Source organism: Bubalus kerabau, chromosome 14, assembly GCF_029407905.1.
Source record: "Bubalus kerabau isolate K-KA32 ecotype Philippines breed swamp buffalo chromosome 14, PCC_UOA_SB_1v2, whole genome shotgun sequence".
NCBI lineage: Eukaryota > Metazoa > Chordata > Mammalia > Artiodactyla > Bovidae > Bubalus > Bubalus kerabau.
In genome coordinates, this window is record NC_073637.1 from 61,137,501 (window position 1) to 61,152,535 (window position 15,035).

General features: G+C 39.5%; 1 protein-coding gene across 1 annotated transcript in view; it reads right to left on the reverse strand.

The window, feature by feature from the left end:
* Nucleotides 1-15,035, reverse strand: part of ZFPM2 (zinc finger protein, FOG family member 2) — a 444,681-nt gene that overhangs the window by 80,827 nt on the left and 348,819 nt on the right. The window lies entirely within an intron of this gene.

A 15,035-nucleotide genomic window follows, 5' to 3' on the forward strand; every position in this document is an offset into this window, starting at 1 on the left:
AGACCCCTAGAGAAGGAAATGGCAACCCACTCCAGGATTCTTGCCTGGGAAATCTCATGGACAGAGGAGCCTAGTGGGCTACAGTCCATGGGGTCGCAAAAGAGTCAGACATGACTTAGTGACTAAAGAACAACAATATACATATGTACAGGAGAAACAACATGCATAATGAAAAAAAAGCTTCACGTGGAAAAACCCCAAGTTGTACTTTGATAATGGAAAGACAGTTCAGTAAAGATGAAGTGAAGTTGTATTAATCATGAGAACTCTCATGACAATGAGTCATAGGAGAAAAGTTTGGGGAACATAAGAAGAAACTAGCTGTATTAGGCCAAAATGTGAAGGCCATTTTTTGAGGCTCTTAATGAGGAATTTAAAGTAGATCAGTATGGCAACATAGGGGCTACTAAATGCTTCAGAATAATGTAATCAAAGTAGCTTTATAGTTATGGCTTTAATATAAGGGCAATGTAGGACACTGTAGAGGAACTGATGATTTATTAAAACTCAACACTATTACCATGTTGAAAAAAGTAAAGCATTGTAAAGATGGCTCAAAGAAAATGACAAACCATTAAATTTTCCTCAGAAAACTGCATCCCCATTTTAAGTACTTCTTAGTTATAACATGGACTTCCCTGGTGGCTCAAATGGTAAAGAATCTGCCTGCAATTCAGTAGACCAGGGTTTGATCCCTGGGTCAGGAAGATCTGGAGAAGGGAACAGCTACCCACTCCAGTATTCTTGCCTGGAGAACCCCATGGACAGAGGAGCCTGGTGGGCTACAGGCCATGGGGTCACAAAGAGTCAGACATGACTGAGCGACTAAGCACTAGTTATAAGATAAACATCAATGAATTTAACTCAGACATACAACTACCTAGAGAAACAAAATGTCAGTAAGTATGTCAAATAAATAATTTAAAATGAATGTTTTATTTGAATTAAGTAATTCCTTAAAATATTCACTTTCAAATCTCTTTAACAAGTCCATGAGAACATCAGATATATGATACTGTGGGTCTCTTAAAAACAACCTCATTACACTTATTAGTGATATGTTCTCAGACAGGCACCTAAGCTTTCAGAGCCTTCTTATCTAACACATGCTGCCCAGTTCTGCAAATTAAATGAGACAATGTACTTGAAAACATTGAGCACAGCACCCTGGCACACAGCTGTTTTATGAACATTGACAAAGGGTGGGAGAAGCCGAGGAGTTTCTTTTACAACTTTAAATGCATTGTAAAGATATACCTCTACTTATAGTAGAAGTGTCTTGCTAGCAAATCAACACAGTAGGGACCTCACCTTGATGACTCCACTCAAATACAAAATAGAAATGAAGTTTTGAAGAAATCTCAAGTTTTGAGATGGGTTTTGGGTGTGGTTTAGTGATGTAGACTGGACATCTGGTAGCTCATGTATTTCCTGTCTCTCTCTAGGAGAACAGGAACCTTCCCTGCCTCCTTGATGGGCTGTCCGGGGAGCTTGCTTTGGCCAGTGAAAGGCGTGCAGAACTGACGTGTGTCACTTCTTGTTGGAAGCTAGAAAAACCAGCCTGTGCTTGAGCGTGATCTTTTCCCTCTCTTACATGTTGTTTCACATGGAGGTTCTACCAGCTGGGGTCATGAACTAAAGATATCATGGGGCAGTTCTAGGGCTCACGTTCTTTCCTTTATTAAAAAAAAAATTATTTATTTATTTTTGGCTCCGCTGGGTCTCTGTTGCTTGGTTCAGGCTTTCTCTAGTTGCAGCAAGTGGGGCTACTCTTCCTTGCCTTATGCATACTTATTGTGGTGGCTTCTCTTGTTGCAGAGCATGGGCTTCCACAGTCATGGCACACAGGCTTAGTTACTCCTCAGCACGTGGAATCTTCCCAGAAGAGGGATCGGACCCATGCCCCCTGCACTGGCAGGCAAGTTCTTTTCCACTGCCCCACCAGGGAAGTCCCTAGGGCTCACTTTTGATGAATATAGAACATCGTTTGTTTAAGACACTGAGATTTTAGAATCCTTTGTTACTGCAGCTTAATCCAGTCTATTCAGAGCCTGGTGTGCTGCAGTCCATGGTGTCCCAAAGAGTTGGACACAACTTAGGGACTGAACAACAACAAATTCTGAGTGATAAGTTAATATCTAGGCTCTTGAAACCATTGGGAATAAAAAGTCCCTAGGTTCTATAAGTTCTAGTAGAGACTAAATTTTTAGACAGTTCAGAACTTATGACATATTTTCAATAAATTTATTCTCTTCTTTAATATGAGTACTATTGTAATTTTTTATGAAAATCATACAAAAATTTATCTACACACTTGTTCAAGAAGTGGTTTGAGCTCTTCACAGTCTGATTCCAAAATTATCTTTTTTGGGGGGCCCGCACTGCATAGCATGTAGAACTTCCCTTACCAGGGATTGAATGTACATGGAGACTTAACCACTGGTCCACCAGGGAAGTCCCCAAATCTGTCTTGCTGATCTCATCTCTCATGACATCTCTCCATGAATATAACACTTCAGCCACGCAGACTGCTTGATTAAAAAAAAAAATATTGAAGTATAGTTGACTTACAATGTGTATTAATTTCTGCTGAATAGCAAAGCCACTCAGTTATACATACGTATGGATTCTTTTTTATATTCTTTTCTATTATGGTTTATGCTTGATTTTGGTTAACATACCATGATCTATTCAGATTCCTTGCTTTTTTATGTTGGTATTTCTTTTATCTAATGTAGCTTCTTTCCTTTGCCTGCTGTTGAATTTCCACTTGTCTTGATTGCTCTATGATTGCTGACTTTCTATCCTCTTTTCAACTAAAAGCCACACTGTAATGAGGTAAGTGCTATAATTGGTTTGTGACCTGAGCAAAGTACTATGTAGTGATGGCTACTGATTTATTCATTCATTAAATAGTTTGTGTTGATTTACTCACAGTTGACAAAAATTTGAACACCTTTTGCTGATAGAACAGGTCAAAACTATTTGATTTCTTAAATAGAAATTAAATAAGTTTTTGTAACTTTTTTTAAAAGCTTTAGTTCCAGAAGTGTCATAAAAGAACTGAACGGCCACCCAAGAGTCCCACAGTCCATGGCTTCGTTAGATGTTTCTTCTTAAAGAACGTCGACCAAAATCTCAGACAACAAAGAAACTTGTACAGTGAACATTTTAAAACCTAAATGCTATAATTAAAGATCATTTTGAGGATGATTCAACATTTCTAGAGATGTATTATTTTCACATTAGCCTGGCATTTAGGGGCCCTACAAACTGATTCAACTTTGTTATCACTCATGTAACCAAATTTGTCGGTTGCCATTCCTTTATATGACCCCTGTCTACTTTCCAAACTCTTCTGTCCTCTGAATGTCCTACACACATTCCTGCCCTAGTGTTTACTCACAGTTCCCTGCTAAAGTCCTTCCCTAACTTATCAGAGGGCTCCTGAACTGCCAGATCTTAATGCACATATTCCTTCCATCACGATGCTTTCCGGTAGCCCACAGCGGGCAGCTTCTCCCTGGGTCCTTGCTGCAACTAACATCATTTATTTATTGGATGCTTAGGAAGTGGTATTCTGCTAATTTTATTATTACTATAAGCTCATTTATGATCAGGAATACCATCTTAATGTTTCTGATCCTCATCACCTTGACTTGTACTCATACAAAGCAGACCTTGATACTAAAAAGGAAGGCTTCTGCTGGCTATTTAATGATGGGTCCTATCCGTGAGGGTACCAAGAGAGAGCTCCTTGGCAGGGTTGAGTAGCTCAGACTATTCTTGGGATTAGCTGTTCTTTGTTGAACCACTTCTTTACACAATACAAAAACTAATTCCCCTCTTGATCACTACAAATCTGGACTATTAACCATCGGGTTCCCTTCAGACTTCTCCTCTCCAGATAGAGAGAAGAAAGATTTCAATTTTACAGGATGTTAAGTATTATGTAGGCACCAATGATAAAAATTAAAATCTAACATCACTGGTAATCATGATGTAGCCTCTCCATTTTTTATTAAAATACCCAAGCAAGAACCAGAAGATGAAAAAAAAAAAAATCATAGCATCCTTGAGACATCCAAAAGTTAACTGTTAGAAACTGATGGAACTTCCCCAGCTGAAAGGCCACTGAAATTATACTGCTGCTAAGTCACTTCAGTCGTGTCCGACTCTGTGCGACCCCATAGACGGCAGCCCACCAGGCTCCCCCGTCCCTGGGATTCTCCAGGCAAGAACACTGGAGTGGGTTGCCATTTCCTTCTCCAATGCATGAAAGTGAAAAGTGAAAGTGAAGTTGCTCAGTCGTGTCCAACCCTCAGCGACCCCATGGACTGCAGCCTTCCAGGCTCCTCCATCCATGGGATTTTCCAGGCAAGAGTACTGGAGTGGGGTGCCATTGCCTTCTCCGGAAATTATACTACATAAAGCAATTAATGGCTAGACAAGCAGAAAATAGAAGAAATCTATACAGTTAAAAAGTAAGTAACTTTACTTCTCTCTTTCCGTAAACTGCTTCCACAGTATCTTGGGATTTTTTGCCTCTATTTTTTGAAATGATCAGGGTACTGTTTTCTACCTCTATTCATAAGAACCTGTCTATTCAAGGACCCAACTACCCCTTTCCCTAAAATTAATTACCTAGAAAGAAAGCTACTTGGAGAGATGATACATGGAAAGAATAAATAGAAGAGATTTGCTTAGGACACTGTATCCTTTGGAGGTAAGAACTTAGAGAGGGAGGGACAAGGAGAAGCCTTCTTAGTGCAGCATATATAATCCACTGAACACTGGTAAATCATAGAAACTGGGTTCTGAGCTCTGAGCTGTGTCTCCAACCTTCCTGCTATAGATCTGAAAAGGACCACGGGACCACTGTTCACATGATAGAGCGTGAGGTTAAGGTAGAGCAATCCTGCATCCCAATTTATGTCTCTAGCATTGGTACAATTGTGAATAGTATCTCCTTTCCCTAAAAAGTATTCTAATTGACGGAGAGCAATCACCTTGGTCTCCTGGGAAAAACCAGTTCTGGAATTTCCAATTCTCTCTTCTCATTCAAGGATGAGGAAATTTGAATAGCCTAGATAATTTACTAAAATAGAAGGAAAAGTATACACTGTCTGACTTAGAGGAACCACATACTCTTAAAAATGACTTGCAATATGCAACTTTTTCAGAAAGTAAATTATATCAACAATAAAAGATAGGAAGACATGGAAATATAGGACAGAGGGGAAAAAAGCCGTAAGTAAAGATCAGTTGATGTGCAAAGATGTCTGGATACGACTGAAAGGAATCATTTTAAGGAAACAAATGTAAAAGAAAAATAAGATTTCTTGGAGGCTAGACAACAGAACTGACACTGCAGGAAGTTAAGTCAGTGATGCAGGTGCACATTTAAAAATTTCTCCATTAGGAAAACAAGGCAAAGGGGTTTCTAGATGGTGCACTGCAAAAGTAGAGGAAGAAATTTTCCAAAAATATAGTCGAATCCAAGGAAGAAAATGAAACAATTAAAAATAACAGAAATAAAGATCCAAAGAATTTACCACATTTCAATAAAACAGAAATTTAGACCTAGTCTAGAAAATATTTTGATAGACAGGAAATAAATGTTTTTGTAAGCAGAGGGGGAAATAAAGAGAAAAACTTCAAAGGGACAGGGATAAACATTAGGCTTTTGTATCCAACAAGTCTGGCAACATCTATAGAAATATATTTGCTAGCCTTATATGTTATTTTAAATTTTGTAGTAGCTGCACTCAAATAATAAAAACAAATAGATAAAATAACTTTTGATATATCTAGAACATGGTCAGATTATATAATTACATATAAATTTTAATGAGATACCATATACATTATCTCAGCTTATATAGTATAAAATATAATGTGTTTTATAGTACAGAATATTTATATATTGTACAAAATTAAGAAGACATGCAGTCTCATTAATTTTATGCTATATAATCGGTCTATTAAATTTATATGAAATATATTTATAGCTATCTATCTACAGATAAATATATATGGCTATAAATGTAGTAGTAAAGAACCTGCCTGCCAATGCAGGCGACATAAGAGACATGGGTTTGACCTCTGGATGGGGAAGAGCCCCTGAAGAAGGGAATGGCGACCCACTCCAGTATTCTTGCCTGGAGAATCCTATGGACAGAGGAGCCTGGTGGACTACAGTCCATGGGGTCACAAAGAGTCGGACATGACTGAAGTGACTTAGCATGCATGTATACAAAATAGATGGAGAAGGCAATGGCACCCCACTCCAGTACTCTTGCCTGGAAAATACCATGGACGGAGGAGCCTGGTAGGCTGCAGTCCATGGGGTCGCTAAGAGTCACGAATGGGTGGCTTCACTTTCACTCTTCACTTTCAGGCATTGGAGAAGGAAATGGCAACCCACTCCAGTGTTCTTGCCTGGAGAATCCCAGGGACGGGGGAGCCTGGTAGGCTGCAGTCCATGGGGTCGCTAAGAGTCACGAATGGGTGGCTTCACTTTCACTCTTCACTTTCAGGCATTGGAGAAGGCAATGGCAACCCACTCCAGTGTTCTTGCCTGGACAATCCCAGGGACGGGGGAGCCTGGTGGGCTGCCGTCTTTGGAGTCACACAGAGACGGACACGACTGAAGCGACTTAGCAGCAGCAGCAGCAGCATACAAAAATAGAAGGCTAAATAAATTGTGGTGAAATCCAGTCATTCCATACTTACTTACTGGATGCCAAGTTTGTATCATGCTCTGTGTCTTGGGGCAGCTGTTTCTTAACTGCGGTATGTGAACTGTTCAAAGTACCAGATGTTCCAGGATTTTGCCTACATAGGTGATTCAAAGGAATCATTTTCTAAGTTCTCAACAATGTAGTTTCGCTTTCACTAGTTCTCTCTTTTGCCCTTCCATTCACAGAAGTCTACTCTGTCTTTACAAATAAAAGGCACAACCCATTTTTACAGCGTCTCACAGCAAAGTGTTAAAAACCCCAGGTTGCCAAAATAAAGGGAAAGCTCTAGGATACAGCCTCTGTTAAAGGTGTGTGTGTGTGTGTGTGTGCGTGTGTGTGTGCGTGTGTGCACACTAAGTTGCTTCAGTTGTGTCCAACTCTGTGCGACCCTATGGACTATAGCCCACCAGGCTCCTCTGTCCATGGGATTCTCCAGGCAAGACTACTGGAGTGGGTTGCCATGCCCTCCTCCAGGAGATCTTCCCAACCCGGGACTGAACCCAGGGCTCTTAAGTCTCCTGCATTGACAGGTGGGTTCTTTACCACTAGTGCCACTGGGGAAGCCCCTCTGTTAAAGGAAAGTGCTTTAAAGGCACATCTGAAATACTGAAGTGGGCTGGGGCTTCTTCCCTTAAAGTGACACAACTCTTGGTAAGGGTTCATGCTTTCTCTATATATCTATTTAAGGGTTAGATATAACTATATCTATATCTATATATAGATATAGCTATATCTATCTATCTATCTATCTATCTATATCTATTTAAGGGTTCTGAATTCTTCAAATTCAGAAGAGAGAATATGGTTCTGGGGGCATGAATTAACACGCTTAATTGAATTGGAAAACAAGTCAGACTTTCTCCTTAAAGAAAATAAGAGTGATCTGGCTGACTGGCAGGGCAGTGAGATGTCCTCTTGAAATTAGGTTACCTGGAGATACTTTTCATGAAATGACTGAGCTTGATCTGCAGCTCCAATGTTTTAACAAAACTATGCTGGGGGTACCCGCTCAATATAATGAACACTAGCTATTACTAGTATTAGTGATCAATAAATAGTAAATTAATCATAGATAAAGTTAATCATAAATAAGAGTAAGTAATCATAAATAAATAAGAAAACTCCATAAACCTAGGATTAAAGTTTTAGATATCAAGGGAGTTCATTCTATTTCAATATTCATTTTTGGGACACTTGAGAGCTAAGTCTTGTGAACTGTGTGAAACATGGAAAAGTGAATCTTGAAAAAGGGCACGGCTGGAGCAGGGGTGACTCAGAATGGAAGGCATACAGGGCAGCCCCTAAGAACACCAGCACAGCGGTGTAGATGATAACTGACTTCCTGTCCATTTGTCTTCATCCCTAGATGGGTGTTAGTTCACTTACAATCACTGACTATGGCCAGGTTACTGGAGGTCCTAGTGACATCTTTCAAATAAATGTATGCTCTATGTAAGGTAGACGTGACATGTAAATTGGGGAAAGTTTTCTCTGCATGTTAAGAATGGCTGTGGCTCCAGTGAAGTCAGTCATTTAAACTCGACACCCGTTACTTCTAACAGAAAATTATCCAATGAGATGACTCAGTATTTCGGTATTGGCCTCTGCCTAGCTATCAAGGCTGTTAAATTTAATTTGAAAATGGAACCCATCATAAAATATTAATCACAAAGGACTGCTGGTATGGAGATACTTATCAGTCTATTAATTATATCGTTCATTCCAGTTGGCTTTGATCTTACCCAGATAATCAGGCACAATGAAGGGTGTAATGACTAGTAATAGTAACAACATTGCTAAATATAATAACAACAGTAATAACTAATATATGATGAGTTTTACTTCTTACTATACTTTGTGGCAAGCACTCTGTATATGTATTAATATTACCTAAAACTCTTCTTTATAAATATTTTAGGATAAAGCTTCTGCAATTATGGTAGTTGGTGGTGGTTTAGTCGCAAAGTTGTGTCTGACTCTCGCGACCCCATGGACTGTAGCCCACAAGGCTCCTCTGTCCATGGGATTTCCCAGGCAAGAGTACTGGAGTGGGGTGCCATTGCCTTCTCCAGGGGAACTCCCCAACCCAGGGATTGAAACTGCAGCTCCCGCACTGCAGGCAGTCTCTTGCATTGCAGGCAGATTCTTTACTGAACCATCAGGGAAGCTCTCTGCACTTATAATCATCCCCATTTTAGATAAGACAACACTGAGGTTCAGGGAGATTAGGTAATACGCTCAAGGTGACAAGTTAATAAATGTCTGTGAGAGGAAACAAACCCAAGCCTGTCCAAGTTATATTATATGATTATAATATATAATACTGCTGCTACTGCTGCTGCTGCTAAGTCACTTCAGTCATGTCCGACTCTGTGCGACCCCATAGACGGTAGCCCACCAGGCTCCCCCATCCCTGGGATTCTCCAGGCAAGAACACTGGAGTGGGTTGCCATTTCCTTCTCCAATGCATGAAAGTGAGAAGTGAAAGTGAAGCCGCTCAGTTGTGTCCGACTCTAGCGACCCCATGGACTGCAGCCCACCAGGCTCCTCCGTCCATGGGATTTTCCAGGCAAGAGTACTGGAGTGGGGTGCCATTGCCTTCTCCGAATATATAATACAGCCTGCCTAATAAGCTCGTTTTGTTTATGGTTACACTTTTGTTTTATTTAGCACCGAAGTGTCTATGGTATGTGTGCGCATGTGTGTATTTTTCTCTTTTTTTTTTTTGGTATCATTTACAAGACCAGTGAAAAGGCATGGTGATTCTAACTACCACATAATTAACACAGTACATTTATACTGTGAGGCATCTCAATTACTATCAGCACATTTTAACTGGTGACTGGGCTGATGGTAGTGCTGATCCAGACATCACCATCGCTTGGGTTTTTTAAGTATATAAGCTTTACAGACGACAACTTGTAAAATATTTCAAATTTGAAAAAGGCATGCCTATGCAGAAGAATAAACTAGAAGGGGCTGAAAATGAACTTGGAAAAATAGTTTGAGGTAAGATCATACAAAACCACAAATGTCAGACAAAGGAAGAAGCAGTAGAAAAAAGTAATATAATTGGAGCTAGTGGACTTTGAGTTAGAGGATCAAATTTGACATTTAATAAATGGATGATCTTTAATAAGTCATCTCTCTACAACTGGGCCTCATTTGTTAAATGGAATTTCTGTGGAGGCTAAATAAGGAAATATATGTAAAAGGGGGGTACATAAACACAGCAAAGTAAGGCACTGGAATTGTGTTTTAATAACAAGCAATGAGGGGTTCTGGGAAGTATGAATTATTGAAGAGTTTTTGAACTAGGGATCAGTCGACTTTGTTTTTCAGAATTCTTTTGAAGACAGAATCAGGGCAAGGACAAATCAGAGCAGCAGAACGTATGGACTTAAAATGAAAAAAATGCACATTTTGTCATATTTATTATTAACACTGGACAATTTTCTCTAAAGGAATTACCAATTTATGATAATCCCTTGCATTCTATTAGTGCCTTAAACTTTGCAAAAGCCCTTTTCAAAGACATTATCTCACTTGATTTTTAGCACAAGAATTCAAAGTACAATTACATCTTGCAGTAATGTGCCTGATGTTTATATAAATTCAGATATAATCTGACTAGTGAATAACTTCTATTCTCCATCCAGTCACTGTTAAACATGGAAATACACTAAAGTTCTCATTTTCTCATGGAGGCTGAGGGTTATTCTCCAGGACTAATTTTTTTGTTTTTGCACCAGGCAGAAGTAATTGGCATTAACGAACCCAGAGATTCTTGGAACTACTGTTCCTAGTTCTAGCATCCATCCCATGCATACTCATCCTCATTCGATTTTTTGAGCCAGGCTGAACAATTGCCACCAGGTGGCGCTACACTGCAGCCAGGGATCTTTACTTCCAGAAGCCAGGCCTTAGAAGTTCCAGGTAGCTCAGGCTGGCTGTGACCGATGACTACATAATAACAGGACCTCACATTTTAGATGACTAAATGTTGGGGCCCTAGTTATTTTATTTTATTGTTGATGTAAGAGCTTCTTAGTGAGGTTTCATGACTTAAGGTCACACAGTGCTTTACTGACAAAGACAAGGACTCAGTCTCTAAATAGTAGGTACTGTGCTGGAAAGAGTATAGGACTTGGAGTTGAATGTCATGAGTTCAAGTCCCAGCCTCGCTACTTCCTAAGCATAAGATGATAGGTAAGCTCTTTATCATTTCTGAGTCTGCTTTTGCCACTAGAACTTGGGGCTACTCCTCTGGGATGTGGAAGAAAAATGCACGTGAAGCTTCAATAGGAAACCATAGCACACTATGTAAATATTAATGTGATTTGTTTTTCTCTGCTCTCAAATATTAATAATTTTAATTCTGTTTCTATTCTAGATTGTAAGGACAGAAAAAGAAAATACTTCATGATTGGAGCAGTAACTTTCAAGTGAAACATTTTTTTAAATACAAAAATACATTACCAAAGCCAGAGAACAATATCATTCCCTTTAATATGTCAACCAACTAGAATTTATTAAGCATCTACTATGTGCTCAATACTTCAGAGGCCATAGAAAAAGCTGTGGCATATTTCTAGCCTAAAAGAGCTAAACAATCCATCAGAAAAATGCATATAAGGAAATGCCAATAATGTAAGATAAATATCAGTAAAGACTGGAAGCAATGACAGTGTGCTGGTGATCAGAGAACCAGCAAGACAACGAGAACAGGGCAAGGGATAAACTCTCTGTAGTGATGCGGAAAACCTTGCAAAGAGTTAAGAATTTGCTTTTGCCCTGAAGGTTGGATATGATATAAACTGGCAAAAAAGACAGAGATGTTAGCTTCTCTGATTCATCTCTCTGCTTTTCTCTGACTCAGTGGTTCCATTTTGGTTAACATGATCCCAGAAGCACCAAGCAGATTCTTATCGGTAGTTTTGTAATAACTGCTGACCTATCAGTAGGGAATATGGAAAGACGGGCATGGAGTATAGTTTTCCAGCAACCTCTGGGCAGGTGCTGCTGGAGAAGCAGCTCCCTTTTAAATGTATCAGCAGTTCCTCCTTTGCAGTGCATACAAGTTACTCACAGTTTGTATCTGTGCCAGTAAGATGAAGGTAATGCCAGCCCCACACACCAGTGGTAAGGATGTGTGATTTCACCCTTGGAGAATTTGACAGAATAATCGACTTTGATGATTAATCCATTCCAACAGGAGGCTCCGCATTGGTGAAGACGCATTTTCTGCCTTAAGTGACTACCCTGTTGTGCTGTATTCTTTAAAATCCTTTGGAAGTTGATATACTACAGGAAGGAATAAGGTTCAGACCTAGGGGAATCACTCTGATTCTTTTAGACTGGTGAAAAGCACATGAGGTGGCTGGCTGTTTTCTTTTGCTATCTGGCTTTGACTAAATCAGGAGGATCTTACAGAATATACCCCTCCTGAGAAATCCTTGATAATAAGCACATGATCTCTCAACAAAGTTTGGGGAAAGAGAGCATTAGAGTGGCTCTGTGAAGTTATTATTGTTGCCATTTGAACATACTTGACCAAGATTATCATATACAGTATGAATCACACACATATATACATCCAAGTACATACAATACACATGCATGTACCTAAGTAAATATAGATGTGTATATATAGATAGATAGAGAGATAAAGCATGTCCACTAAACTTTCTTTCCAATAATAACTTAGCCAAAGAAGTAAAGAAAAATCATTTTTCCTGCAAGTACCTCTTCTTTCTGTACTCTCTCAAAATCACAATTTATTTCAGATTGTGGAATCTTATTGTTTAGAAAGATAATGTTTGAGAAAAAATATGATGAATAACACATGGTTCTCTTATTTTAGAAAGAGCATATAAAAAGCCTACAGTGAATAAGAAGTTTCCAGGTTCTTTGGCCCCAGTTCCAGAAATTCTGAATCAGGAGCGTTCGTTCAAGATCCAAGAATCTCTAGTGCTTATCCCCTGCCGGGGGATCTGATGAAGACTGTCCAAGAACTACGATTTGAGAAGTGTAAGGATAGGCAGATTGGAGCCATTGAGATGTGTAAGTTGGACTTCTGGCTCTATGACTTGCTAATGACATGGTATTGAGCTGGGTGCACACCATTATAACATGTCTACCATCGGGATATAACTGATATGAATAACCTCAATAGCATAGTTAATAGTAAAGAGCAGCAAAATGATAAGGATGTGATAGGTTTGGAGTATTTGTGTGTGGTCTCAGTCGTGCAGTTGTGTCTGACTCTCTGAGACCCTATGGATTGTAGCTCACCAGGCTCCTCTCTCCATGGGATCTTCTGGCAAAAATACTGAAGTGGGTTGCTGTTTCCTCCTCCAGGGTATCTTCCCAACCGAGGGATAGAAACTGTGTCTCTGATGTCTCCTGCATTGGCAGGCAGACTCTTTACCACTGAGCCACAATTTATTTAATTATATGTTTACATTATTTAATTTTAAACAATGGCTGTGTTTAAAAACTAATTCCCCAAATCCACCCCCCGCCCAATTTAATAACTGGCTCTTATGAGCTAGCATGATGTGATTCCAATGCGTGTCCGTATCAGTCTCCACAGACAATATTAGGATAATACAACCTAAGTTCATAAAATTAATGTGATAATGATTTGCCTTCAAACTATGAGAAAGGTTCTAATTATTTGTTTGTTTACTATCTGTCTTTAAGAATGTAAACTTTATGATGGTCTAGTCTTTTTATGTTGTTTTGTTCACCATCATGTCCCATGTCTATAGTGATGTTTTTGCAATATGGCATTTTTAAATATGTGTAGTGTTCTTGCCTGGAGAATCCCAGGGATGGGGGAGCCTCACGGGCTGCTGTCTATGGGGTCGCACAGAGTCGGACACAACTGAAGAGATGCAGCAGCAGCAGCAGCAGAAAGGATGAATGAACACCTCTCTGAATACCCTGTGATCCTCACTCCCCTCTCTGGCTCCATCACTTATTCCTTACCATTTTTTTTTTTTTTTTTTCTGTTCCAACAACTTACCTCTTTCTCCTGGCTCCTCCCCAGGCTTTTTCCCCATCTTAAAAGAGAAATTCTCCTCAGGTAGTGCCCAAATTATCAATTCTGCTCTAAGAAGCTTCAGTATTAACTAACTTAATCTGAGGCTCAGAAAAGAATCCAGTAAATATTTACCACTAAATTAACTTAGGATTAAAATTAAGTAGAAAATGTCCTTGTCCTAACCACTTGTCCTCCAGGCAGAAATCTGAGGTGTGAAAGTTGGGGATTGGGAAGTCAACCAGGACCAGAAAATGAGATGAGGAATAAGATAGCAATGGAATAAATGTAGTTGTCAGTTGTAAAAAGAGGCCACAGCTACAAGGCTTTAGAGTAGGGACTGGCAAGCTTTTGTGTACAGGGTCATACAGCGAATATTTCAGGTTCTGCATCACAATTATTCTTGTTTTGCTTTTTACAACCCTTTAAAAATATGGAAACTATTCTCCACTCATAGGACCATAGTTTGTTGATGCCTACATTAAAGGCATTAACTTCAAGGCATTGATGACCACATGGGTTTATGGGGTGAAGGACAAGATTCTAAGAGACAAAAACAACATTTAAAATCTAAATAGACCGAGAGGATTCAAAAGGAGGAAATAAAAACAGTGCCACAATAATATGCATTGAGTGCCCACTCTGTGGCAGGATCTGGCTTAGTCCCTTGCATGTATTTTCTCTCTAAATTCTCACAATGGCCTTATAAACCGGTGACTATTATTAGAACCACTTTAGAGATGAAACACAAAGATGTTAAGCAAGATGCCTGAGGTCACCAATCTAGTAAGTGAAAGACTTAAGCTTTGCCTTGGGAGTGTGCTCTAATAACCACTTTACACACACACACACACACACACACACACACACACAGAAAGATCATTGAGTGTGAAATTCCAATATTTAATATGAAATATATTTTCTAGGAAGTTTTGAAACAGTAAAATTGAATACTATGATAATTTATTTCTCTACGTCTCTCAACTTGAAGATAGAATACAGGGATGCTCACAGTTGGTGCAGTTCTTCCATCCTTGCATGCATATGAAAGGACGGACTTCAGAGGGAAGGACTGCCCCTTCCCACCCACTTTCAAACTAGGCAAGCTTATGCGACTTGCTTTGGCCAATGGCATATGACAGACGTGATATGCCCAGTAAAAGCTCATTACCAACAGGTAATTCATCATATCCACTTCCTCCTGCAAGTTCCACAATCCAGGATTCTTGAGTGAACGCAGTGGACAG